The 12,555-nt window shown below is 62.8% G+C and overlaps 2 pseudogenes; both read left to right on the top strand.

Annotated features, from left to right (window-relative positions):
• Positions 1 to 119, top strand: LOC142861327 (uncharacterized; annotated as a pseudogene).
• Positions 120 to 2,235: 2,116 nt separating this feature from the next.
• Positions 2,236 to 2,355, top strand: LOC142861400 (uncharacterized; annotated as a pseudogene).
• Positions 2,356 to 12,555: the final 10,200 nt, after the last annotated feature.

The following is a 12,555-nucleotide window of genomic DNA, read 5'->3' as shown; positions in this document are numbered from 1 at the left end:
GTCTAGGGCCACACCACCCTGAACACGCCTGACCTCGTCTGATCTCGGGAGCTAAGCAGGGTCTGGCCTGGTTAGTACTTGGATGGGAGACCGCCTGGGAATACCGGGTGCCGTAGGCTGCTTCTTTTTTGTTGTTGTTGTTTTGCCTCTTGTTCTGTCCCCTTTCTGGGAGCGAGGCGGCGGCCCGGGGTGGGGGTCACCCCCACCCTGAGGGCCCGCCGTGGTGCCTGGCGCCCCAGCCCGCACCGTGGGGCCTCCTCTTGTCCCAAGCCGCGACACCGCCGTCACGCGGCAGCACGCGTGGCTTCTGGACTGTCAGGTCTCAGACCAAAGGTCTGCTCTGTGGGAACCGACATGCTGGAGGAAACCTTGAGAGTCTGAGAGGGGAGGGAGTTCCAGAAGAAGGCCAGGATGTCATTTTGAGGGAGTATGTGACCAGAACTCGTCCCGTTGCTTTTGGGGTTCTATGGGCTACACGTAGGAATCTTTGGTGGCGGCCATGGCTAAGTGGCCTGCGGGGGACGTGCCCCCGCTGTGCCGTGGGGGCCCAGCCTGGTGTCTTCTCTGAGGCCCCGCGGCTGCTTTTCCCCCCGCAAGGGGAGAGCCGCGGAGGTGGGGACCGCCTCCTCGTGGGGACGTACACCCAGCTCTCCACATCGGATTCCGGGGCTCTCTGTCCTGCCAGAAGGCCCAGCTGGCCTGCGGGTCCTTAGAGTGGCAAAAACATCCGAAAACTGAGATTGAGGGTCCGGTGGATGTGGCTGCTTGGCCTGGGCTCCCTGCACCTGGGCCTTTGGAGGACTGGCCCTGTGCTTGCCAACGCTTCCCCTGCAGGGACCCAGAGCTGGGAGGTTGCATCTCTCAGCCCTGGGTCAGGCAGAGCCCCAGCGGGCCATGCCCACAACCTCTCTCAGCACCGGTCCCCCAGAAGGCTCTTTTGGGACCAGGATTCTCTTGCGGGTGACTCTTTAAGGTCTGGCCCCTGGATGGAGGGGCACCAGGAGTAGAGGAGCAGGAAGGGGAAGGGGGTGGCCATGCGAGGGGACACTTTCAGGCCAAGTCCCAGCTTCAGCCTGATCCTCCTGGGATCCCCGCTCTGAGACAAGGAGCCGGGCTTCGCATTCCCACAGCAGCCAGTCGTGGGCTGAGGACACCTCGGGGGTTGGGAACTCCCTGGCTTCTCCTTGGCTTAACATCTGGAGCTGCTTGTGAATTGTGCCGCCACACACACCCGAGTGCCGGTGTCTTCCGCACAGACTGCGGGCCTCGCTCTTCTGAATGCCGCCAGCTCGCGACCCACCCACAGGTGAACCTGGTCAGGGTACTTTCTCTCAGGGGCAGACTCTGATCCGGGGGGCTAACTGTGTCTCTGTTTGCTTGTTTCTTTCTTCCATTTCGGGAAAGTCTTCCTTTTTGGGTGTGGAAATCTCCTATGCCTTTCCTCGCCTATTCTGTCAGCTTTAAAATTCTCTTTCAGTTGCCACCCTCAGAGATGGATTAGGAAACTCTTTCCGGTGCACTCATTAGTGAAATGACCTCAATGAAGCTGGAATCCAATATCTAATGGCCGATTTTTAGCGAGTCCACACGCCAGGGTGGTCGGGGTCCAATGCAGCCCCGGCCAGGCCCAGGCCCCTTGGACCGGGCCACAGGAGGACACAGAGGAGGGTCCCAGCCCCCAGGAAGCGGTGCCGGCAGTTCTCCACGGGCTTGGGCGTTTTCCAGAGGTAGGAGATGGAGGGGACTGATTTCTTCAGCGCCCCACAAACCACGCCACCCCACCCCACCCCACCCATGGGACACATCCCCAGAGAGAGTCCCCATACACTGGCTCCCCTCCCCCTTGCGCTGTGCCCCAGCCCTGGCCCGGGGGAATAGGCGGCAGCCCACCCACAGGGCGAGGGGGGGGCGCAGCTGAAAGGGGTTGTGGGGGAGGGCGGCCCCTGGCTGGGGTCAAAGGGCGAGCATCTGGCGCGGCGCGCTGTGGGCAGTCAGCGGTGGCGACGGGCTGGGGGTGGGCAGCGGGTAGGTGATGGAGGCCGGGGGAGGAGACGAGGGGGGCTGGAAGGGCTCCACCTTGGCGAGTCCAGCCATGGAGGCGCATCTTGTGTTAGTGTGAGTGTGTGTGTGTGTATAGAGAGACAGCCCCCCACCCTGCCCCGCCCCGCCCATCACCCCCTTCCTTCCCTGGGAGCCCACGGGGCCTGGGGCTGGAGGAGGCGGCGGGGAAGCACAGAGGGTGGCCACACCACCCTGAATGCCCCTTATCTCATCTGGTCTTGGAAGCTAAGCAGGGTCGGGCCATCGTTAGTACCTGGATGGGAGACCGCCTGGGCATACCGGGTGCCACAGGCTTCTTCTTCTTCTTCTTCTTTTTTTTGCCTCTTGTTCTGTCCCCTTTCTGGGAGGGCGGCAGCGGCCGGGGTGGGGGTGACCCCCACCCTCGGCGCCCGCCGTGGTGCCTGGCGCGCCAGCCCTCACCGTGGGGCCTCCTCTTGTCCCAAGCCGCGACACCGCTGCCACGCGGCAGCATGCGTGGCATCTGGACTCTCAGGTCTCAGACCAAAAGTCTGGCACCCTGTCTGACCGTCCCCCATGGGTGTGTGGACACAGCCAGATCCACACCGCGCCCTGCCTGCCCGTCTCCGGTGGGTGTGTGGACACAGCCAGATCTACACAGCGCCCTGCCTGCCCGTCTCCGGTGGGTGAGTGGACACAGCCACATCCACACAGCACCCTTTCTGGCCAGATCCAAACAGCACACTCTCTGCCCGTCTCCCGTGGGTGTGTTGACACAGCCACATCCACACAGCACCCTTCCTGCCCGTCTCCCATGGGTGAGTGGACACAGCCAGATCCACACCGCGCCCTGCCTGCCCGTCTCCGGTGGGTGTGTGGACACAGCCAGATCCACACCGCGCCCTGCCTGCCCGTCTCCGGTGGGTGAGTGGACACAGCCACATCCACACAGCACCCTTTCTGACCATCTCCCATGGATGTGTGGACACAGCATGTTCCACACAGCGCCCTGCCTGCCCATCTGCCGTGGGTGAGTGGACAGAGCCAGATCCACATAGCGCCCTCCCTGCCCGTCTCCCGTGAGTGTGTGTTCACGGCAACATCCACACGGCGCCCAGCCTGCCCGTCTCCCGTGCGTGAGTGGACACAGCCACATCCACACAGCGCCCTGCCTGCTCGTCTACCGTGAGTCAGTGGAAACAGCCAGATCTACACTGCGCCCTGCCTACCCATCTCCCGTGGGTGAGTGGACACAGCCACATCCACACTGCAACCTGCCATCCCGTCTCCCGTGGGTGTGTGGACACGGCAAGATCCACACTGCGCCCTGCCTCCCCGTCTCCCGTGGCTGTGTGGACACGGCAAGATCGACACTGCGCCCTGCCTCCCTGTCTCCTGTGGGTGAGTGGACACAGCCAGTTCCACACAGCGCCCTGCCTGACCATATCCCATGGGTAAGTGGACACACCCAGATCCAAACAGCGCCCTGCCTTCCCGTCTCCATTGGGTGTGTGGACAAAGCCAGATCCACACAGAGCTCTGCCTGCCCATCACCCATGGGTGAGTGGACACAGTCAGATCCACACTGCGCCCTGCCTGCCCGTCTCCCGTGGTTGAGTGGAAACAGCAGGATCCACACTGCGCGCTGCCTGCCCATCTCCAGTGGGTGAGTGGACAGAGCCAGATACACACGGCGCCCAGCCTGCCCGTCTCCCATTGGTGAGTGGACACAGCCACATCCACAAAGCACCTTGCCTGACCATCTCCCATGGGTGTGTGGACACAGCAAGTTCCACACTGCGCTCTGCCTGCCCATCTCCCGTGGGTGAGTGGACACAGCCACATCAACACTGCGCCCTGCCTCCCGTTTCCCGTGGGTGTGTGGACACACCAGTTCCACACTGCACCCTGTCTGCCCGACACCCCTGGGTGAGTGGAACCAGCCAGTTCAACACTGGGCCCTGCCTGCCCGTCTCCCATGAGTGTGTGGACACGGCAAGATCCACACTGTGCCCTACCTGCCCGTCTCCTGTGGTTGAGTGGACACAGCCAGTTCCACACTGCACCCTGCCTGCCCGTCTCCCGTGGCTGAGTAGACACAGGCAGATCCACACAGCGCCCTGCCTGCCCGTCTCCCGTGGGTGAGTAGACACAGCCAGATCCACACAGCGCCGCGACCTGCCTGCCCGTCTCCCGTGGGTTAGTGGACATAGCCAGATCCACACAGTGCCCTGCCTGTCCGTCTCTCATGAGTGTGTCGACACAACCAGATCCACACGGCGCCCAGCCTGCACGTCTCCCATGGGTGTGTGGACACAGCCAGATACAGCGCCCTGTCTGCCCGTCTCCCGTGGGTGAGTGGACACAGCCAGATCCACACTGCACCCTGCCTGCCCGTCTCCCGTGGGTGAGTGGACACAGCCAGATTGTCACGGTGCCCAGCCTGCCCATCTCGTGTGGGTGAGTGGACACAGCCACATCCACACAGCACCCTTCCTGCCAGTCTCACGTGGGTGAGTGGACACAGCCAGATCCACACTGCGCCCTGCCTTCCCGTCTCCCGTGGGTGAGTGGACACAGCCAGTTCTACACTGTGCCCTGTGTGCCCGTCACCCATGGGTGAGTGGACACAGCCAGTTCCACACTGTGCCTTGCCTGCCCGTCTCCCGTGGGTGTGAGGACACGGCAAGATCCACACTGCACCCTACCTGCCTGTATCCCGTGGGTGAGTGGACACAGCCGGTTCCACACTGCGCCCTTCCTGCCCATCTCTTGTGGGTGAGTGGACACAGACACATCCACAATGTGCCCTGCCTGTCCGTCTCCCGGGAGTGTGTGGACACAGCCAGATCCACACGGCGCCCAGCCTGCCCGTCTCCCGTGGGTGTGTGGACACAGCCACATCCACACAGCACCCTGCCTGACCGTATCCCATGGTTGTGTGGAAACATCTAGATCCACAAAGCGCCGTGCCTGCCCGTCTCCTGAGGGTGTGTAGACACAGCCAGTTCCACACTGCTCCCTGCCTGCCCGTCTCCCGTGGGTGTGTGAACACAGCCAGATCCACACAGCGCCCTGCCTGCCCGTCACCCATGGGTAATTGGACACAGCCAGATCCACACTGCGCCCTGCCTGCTTGTCTCTGGTGAGTGTGTGGACACAGCAAGTTCCACACAGTGCCCTGCCTGACCGTCTCCCATGGGCTGTGTAGACAGCCAGTTCCACACAGAGCCCTGCTTGCCCGTCTCCCGTGGGTGAGTGGACACAGCCAGTTCCACACTGCGCCCTGCCTGCCCGTCTCCCGTGGGTGTGTGGACACACCCAGATCAACACAGCGCACGGCCTGCCAGTCTCCCATGGGTGTGTGGACACACCCAGATCAACACAGCGCACGGCCTGCCGTCTCCCATGGGTGTGTGGTCACAGCCAGTTCCACACTGCGCCCTGCCTGCCTGTCACCCATGGGTGAGTGGACACAGCCAGATCCACTGCGCCCTGCCTGCCCGACTCCCGTGGGTGTGTGGACACACCCAGTTCCACACTGCGCCCTTCATGCCCATCTCTAATCGGTGTGGGGACACATCCAGATCAACTCAGCGCCCAGCCTGCCCGTCTCCCGTGGGTGAGTGGACACAGCCAGATCAACACAGCGCACGGCCTGCCCGTCTCCCATGGGTGTGTGGACACAGCCAGTTCCACACTGCGCCCTGCCTGCCCATCACCCATGGGTGAGTGGACACAGCCAGATCCACACTGCACCCTGCCTGCCCGTCTCCCGTGGTTGAGTGGACACAGCCAGATCCACACTGCACCCTGCCTGCCCGTCTCCCGTGGGTATGTGGACATAGCCATTTCTATACAGAGCCCTGCCTGCCCCTCTCCGGTGGGTGTGTGGACACAGCCAGTTCCAAATTGTGCCCTGCCGGCCCATCACCCATGTTTGAGTGGACACAGCTAGTTCCACACTGCGCCCTACCTGCCCGTCTCCCATGGGTGAGTGGATACAGCCACATCCACACTGCGCCCCGACTGCCCGTCTCCCGTGGGTGTATGGACACAGCAAGATGCACACTGCGCCCTGCCTGCCCGTCTCCTGTGGGTGTGTGGACACAGCCAGATCCACACGGCACCCAGCCTGCCCATCTCCCGTGAGTGAGTGGACACAGCCAGATCCACACTGCGCCCTGCCTGCCCGTCTCGCGTGCGTGTGTGGTCACAGCAAGTTCCACACAGAGCTCTGCCTGCCCGTCTCCTGTGCTTGTGTGGACACAGCTAGTTCACTCTGTGCCCTGCCTGCCCATCACCCATGGGTGAGTGGACACAGCCAGATCCACACGGCACCCAGCTTGCCCGTCTCCCATGGGTGAGTGGACACAGCCACATCCACACAGCGCCCTGCCTGCCCGTCTCCCATGGGTGAATGGACACAGCCACATCCACACAGCGCCCTGCCTGCCCGTCACGCATGGGTGTGTGGACACAGCCCGATCCACACTGCACCCTGCCTGCAAGTCTGCCGTGGGTGTGTGGACAGGGCAAGATCCACACTGTTCCCTGCCTGCCCGTCAGGCATGGGTGAGTAGACACAGCCCGATCCACACTGCGCCCTGCCTGCAAGTCTCCCGTGGGTGAGTGGACATAGCCACATCCACACTGCGCCCTGTCTGCCCATCACCCATGGGTGAGTGGACAAAGCCAGTTCCACACTGCGCCCTGCCTGCCCATCCTCGGTGGGTGTGTAGACACGGCAAGATCCACACTTTGCCCTACCTGCCCGTCGCCCATGTGTGAGTGGACATAGCAAGTTCCACACTCTGCCCTACCTTCCCGTCTCCCGTGGGTGAGTGGAAACAGCCACATCCACACTGCGCCCTGCCTGCCCGTCTCCCGTGGGTGTGTGGACACGGCAAGATCCACACTGCACACTGCCTTCCCGTCTCCCGTGGGTGAGTGGACACAGGCACATCCACACTGCGCCCTGCCTGCCTCTCTCCTTTGGGAGAGTGGACACAGCCACATCCACAGAGCGCCCTGCCTGCCTGTCTCCCGTGGGTCAGTGGAAACAGCCATGTACACAAAGCGCCCTTCCTGCCAGTCTCCAGTGGGTATGTGGACACAGCAAGTTCCACACTGTGCCCTGACTGCTCGTCTCCCGTGGGTGTGTGGACACGGCCAGATCCACACAGCACCCTGCCAGACCGACCCCCATGGGTGCGTGGACACAGCCAGTTCCACACTGAGCCATGCCTGCCCGTCTCCTGTGGGTGAGTGGACACAGCCAGTTCCACACAGCGCCCAGCCTGCCCATCTCCCTTGGGTGTGTGGACACAGCCAGATCCACACAGCAACCTGCCTGACCGTTTTCCAAGGGTTTGTGGACACAGCCTGTTCCAACTGCGCCCTGCATGCCCGTCTCCCGTTGGTGTGTGGACACACCCAGATCCACACAGCGCCCTGCCTGCCTGTCTCCTTTGGGTGAGTGGACACAGCCAAGTCCACAGAGCGCCCTGCCTGCCCATCTCCTGTGGGTCAGTGGAAAAAGCCATGTCCACACAGCGCCCTTCCTGCCAGTCTCCGGTGGGAGTGTGGACACAGCAAGTTCCACACTGTGCCCTGCCTTCCCGTCACCCATGGGTGTGTGGACACAGCCAGTTACACACAGCGTCCTGCCTGCCCGTCTCCCGTGGGTGTGTGGACTCAGCCAGATCAACACAGCGCACGGCCTGCCAGTCTCCCAAGGGTGTGTGGACACACCCAGATCAGCACAGCGCACGGCCTGCCCGTCTCTCATGGGTGTGTGGACACAGCCAGTTCCACACTGAGCCCTGCCTGCTCATCTCTCGTGAGTGTGTGGACACAGCCAGTTCCACACTGCGCCCTGCCTGCCCGTCACCCATGGGTGAGTGGACACAGCCAGGTCCACAATGCGCCCTGCTTGCCCGTCTCCCTTTGGTGTGTGCCGACAGCCAGTTTCACACTGCACCCAGCCTGCCAGTCTACCGGGGGTGAGTGGACACAGTCACATCCACACTGTGCCCTACCTGCCCGTCTCCCTTGGGTGTGTGGACTCAGCCCGATCCACTAGGCGCCCAGCCTGCCCATCTCCCATGGGTGTGTGGACAAGCCACATCCACACAGCATTCTGCCTGACCGTCTCCCGTGGGTGTGTGGATACAGCCACATCCACACTGCGCCCTGCCTGCCCATCTCCCGTGGGTGAGTGGACACAGCCAGTTCCACTCAGAGCTCTGCCTGCCCGTCTCCCATGGGTGAGTGGACACAGCAACATCCACACTGAGTCCTGCCTGCCCGTCTCATGGGTGAGTGGACACAGCCGGATCCACACCGCGCCCGGCCTGACCATATCCCATGGGTGTGGGGAAACAGCCAGTTCCAACTGCGCCCTGCCTGCCCGTCTCCCGTGGGTGTGTGGACACACCCAGATCCACACAGCGCCCTACCTGCCCGTCTGCCGTGAATCAGTGGAAACAGCCATGTCCACACAGCGCCCTTCCTGCCCATCACCAGTGGGTGTGTGGACACAGCAAGTTCCACACTGTGCCCTGCCTGACCATCACCCATAGGTGTGTGGACACAGCCAGTTCCACACACGACCCCGCCTGCCTGTCTCCCGTGGGTGTGTGGATAAGGGAAGATCCTCACAGCGTCTGCTCTTTGGGAACCGACACGCTGGAGGAAACCTTGAGAGTCTGAGAGGGGACGGAGTTCCAGAAGAAGGCCAGGAGGTCATTTTGAGGGAGTATGTGACCAGAACTCGTCCCATTGGTTTTGGGGTTCTATGGGCTACACGTAGGATTCTAGAGTGGTGGCACCTGATGTTGGGGGATCCGGAGTCACACCCAGACCTGCTCCACAGGCCTCCTTTTACTTTTCTCTTCGGATTCATTATTTTTAAAAAGTGTCTCTACCTCTATCATTGATTTTCTTTTCTCTCTCTTTTCAAGCAGATGATGGGAGTACAAGTATTCAGGTGACATGTGTTGCCCGTGCCCCCCTCCCCCCTGTGTTCTTATTCATTTACCTCTGATGTCGTTCCAGCGTATTGTGGGGGTACCAATGTTAAGGTCGGGTACATTGCCCTCTCCCAACCTCCCCCCTCAGGTCAGAGCTTCAAGTGTGCCCATCCCACAGTCGGTGCACACCCACTCCATACCTAATGGAGGTGTATGCCCATCCCCTCCCCCCACCCGCCCGAAACCCACCCGATGAAGGTGATTCCCCTCTGTCCACTTAGGTGTCCATCCGTTCCTACCAATTTGCTGGTGAGCGCGCTCACGTGGTGCTCGTGTGTCCATTCTTGGAATACTTGGCTTACTGGAATGGGTTCCAGCTCTGGCCAGGAGAGCACGAGAGGTGCCCTCTCACCGCTGCTCCTCCTAGCTGAATAGCACTCCGTGGTGTCCACGCGCCACATGTTATTAATGCACTCCTGGATGGATGGGCACTCGGGTCGCTTCCACATCTTTGCGATTGTGAATTGTGCCCTAACTGTAACCCTAACCCTTACCCAGCCCGTCTCCTCTGCCCCTGCCTGACGCGCTCCTCCCCGGCCAGGCCCGTCACTGTCCTGGGCCCCTGACTGACCGGCTCCTTCCCGCCCGGCCTGTCACCTTCCTCTGCCCCTGCCTGACACCCTCCTCCCCGCCCGGCCCCTCACCTCGGCCCCTGCCTGACTCGCTCCTCCCCACCCGGCCGGTCACCGTCCTGGGCCCCTGCCTGACCGGCTCCTTCCCGCCCGGCCTGTCACCGTCCTCTGCCCCTGCCTGACACCCTCCTCCCCGCCCGGCCCCTCACCTCGGCCCCTGCCTGACTCGCTCCTCCCCACCCGGCCGGTCACCGTCCTGGGCCCCTGCCTGACCGGCTCCTTCCCACCCGGCCTGTCACCGTCCTCTGCCCCTGCCTTACACGCTCCTCCCCGCCCGTCACCCTCCTAGGACCCTTCCTGACCGGCTCCTCCATCGCCTGGGCCTTCCAAGGGCTTGGTGTGGACGCTGCTTCCAGGAAGCCCTCCGGGAACCCGGCAGCAGGGCGGCCTCAGCAGTCTGGCTCAGGTGCCCCGCTGTGCCGCGGGGGCCCAGCCTGGTGTCTTCCCTGAGGCCCTGCAGCTGCTGCTCCCCGCAAGGGGAGAGCCGGGGAGGTGGGGACCGCCTCCTGATGGGGACGTACACGCAGCTCTCCACGTCGGATTCCGGGGCTCTCTGTCCTGCCCGAAGGCCCAGCTGGCCTGCGGGTCCTTAGAGTGGCAGAAACATCCTCAAACTGACATTGCGAGTCCGGTGGTTGTCTGCACTTTTGTGTGGGCACCCCAGGGAGGCCCAGGGGCTGGCTGGACAACGCGGTCTGCTCGGGTGCTTTGGAGTAGCAACCGATGCCCTGTGGACTTTGGTAGCAGCGTCTGAGGTGTCTCTGAGCCCTGCGCCATGTCGGGGGTGGGGAGGAGGAGGTGGAGGAGGAGGAGGAGGAGGAGGAGTGGGGGGAGGGAGGGGCCGTGACCTGCAGTCGTGTTCCCGGGGTGGCACGGCATGTGGCTTCTTGCACAGGCTGCTTGGCCTGGGCTCCCTGCACCTGGGCCTTTGGAGGACTGGCCCAGTGCTTGCCAACACTTCCTGCAGGGACCCAGAGCTGGGAGGTTGCATCTCCCAGCCCTGGGTCGGGCAGAGCCCCAGCGGGCCATGCCCACAAGCTCTCTCTGCACGGGTCCCCCAGAGGGCTCCTTTGGGACCAGGATTCTCTTGCGGGTGATTTTTTAAGGTCTGGCCCCTGGATGGAGGGGCACCAGGGGTAGAGGAGCCGGAAGCGGAAGGGGGTGCCCATGCGAGGGGACACTTTCAGGCCAAGTCCCAGCTTCAGCCTCATCCTCCTGGGAACCCCCGGAGTGGACATCACACCTCCTGGTTGTCCCGCTCTGAGACAAGGAGCCGGGCTTCGCATTCCCACAGCAGCCAGTCGTGGGCTGCGGACACCTGGGGCGTTGGGAACTCCCTGGCTTCTCCTTGGATTACCATTTGGAGCTGCTTGGGAATTGTGCCGCCACACACACCCGAGTGCAGGTGTCTTCTGCACAGACTGCGGGCCTCGCTCTTCTGAACGCCGCTAGCTCGCCACCCACCCACGGGTGAACCTGGTCAGGGTACTTTCTCTCAGGGGCAGACTCTGATCCGGGCGGGCTACCGGTGTTTCTGTTTGCTCGTTTCTTTCTTCCGTTTCGGGAAAGGCTTCCTTACTGGGTTTGGAAATCTCCTATGCCTTTCCTCGCCTATTCTGTCAGCTTTAAAATTCTCTTTCAGTTGCCACCCTCACAGTTGGATTAGGAAACTCTTTTCGGTGCATTCATTAGTGAAAAGACCTCAATGAAGCTCGAATCCAATATCTAATCGCCGACTTTTAGCAAGTCCACACCCCAGGGTGGTTGGGGTCCAATGCAGCCCCGGCCAGGCCCAGGCCCCTTGGACTGGGCCACAGGAGGACACAGAGCAGGGTCCCGGCCCCCACGGTCGCGGTGCCGGCATTCTCCAAGGGCTTGGGGGTTTTCCAGAGGTAGGAGATGGAGGGGACTGGTTTCTTCAGCGCCCCACAGGCCACGCCACCCCACCCCACCCATGGGACACATCCCGAGAGACGCCCCTACACTCGCTCGCCTCCCCCATGCGCTGTGCCGCAGCCCTGGCCCGGGGGAATAGGCGGCAGCCCACCCACAGGGCTGGGGGCGCAGGTGAAAGGGGTTGTGCGCGAGGCCGGCCCCTGGCTGGGGGCAAAGGGCGAGCGCCCCACGCGTGCGCAGTCAGCGGCGGCCGGCGCCCTGGGAGTGGGGAGTGGGTAGGTGAAGGAGGCGAGGTGAGGAGAGGAGGGGGGCTGGAAGGTCCCCACCTTGGCGGGTCCAGCCGTGGAGGCACATCGTGTGTGTGTGTGTGTGTGTCTGTGTCTGTGTGTCTGTGTGTCTGTGTGTGGAGAGACAGCCCCCCACCCCGCCCCGTCCCTCACCTCAGTCCCGCGAACTCAACAGGCCCTGTCCGACCGGCGAACTCAACAGGCCCGGCCCGGCGCGGGGCAGAGCTATCGCGGGGAAGTGCAGTGAGACTCGGCTTCTTGAGCGGGGCAGGGGCGCCCTCCGCCGTCTAAGGCCACACCACCCTGAACGCTTCCCATCTCTTCTGATCTCCGAAGCTAAGCAGCTTCCGTCCTGGTTAGTACTTGCATGGGAGACCGCCTGGGAATACCGGGTGCCGGAGGCTTTTTTTTTTCTTTACTTTTCTTTTTTTTTTGCCTCTCATTCTGTCCCCTTTCTGGGAGTGCTACTGCGGTGGCGGCGGCGGGTCCCGCGGATCGCCCCCACCCTCAGCGCCCCCCGGGGTGCCTGCCACCACAGCCCACACCGTGGGGCCTCCTCTTGTCCCGAGCCGCGGCACCGCCGCCACGCGGCAGCATGCGTGCCATCTGGACTGTCAGGTCTCAGACCAAAGGTCTGGTCTGTGGGAACCGACACGCTGGAGGAAACCTTGAGAGTCTGAGAGGGGA

Source organism: Microcebus murinus, chromosome 16, assembly GCF_040939455.1.
Source record: "Microcebus murinus isolate Inina chromosome 16, M.murinus_Inina_mat1.0, whole genome shotgun sequence".
Lineage (NCBI taxonomy): Eukaryota > Metazoa > Chordata > Mammalia > Primates > Cheirogaleidae > Microcebus > Microcebus murinus.
The sequence above is the reverse complement of the archived record's forward strand: the minus strand, read 5'-3'. Positions and strand labels throughout refer to the sequence as shown.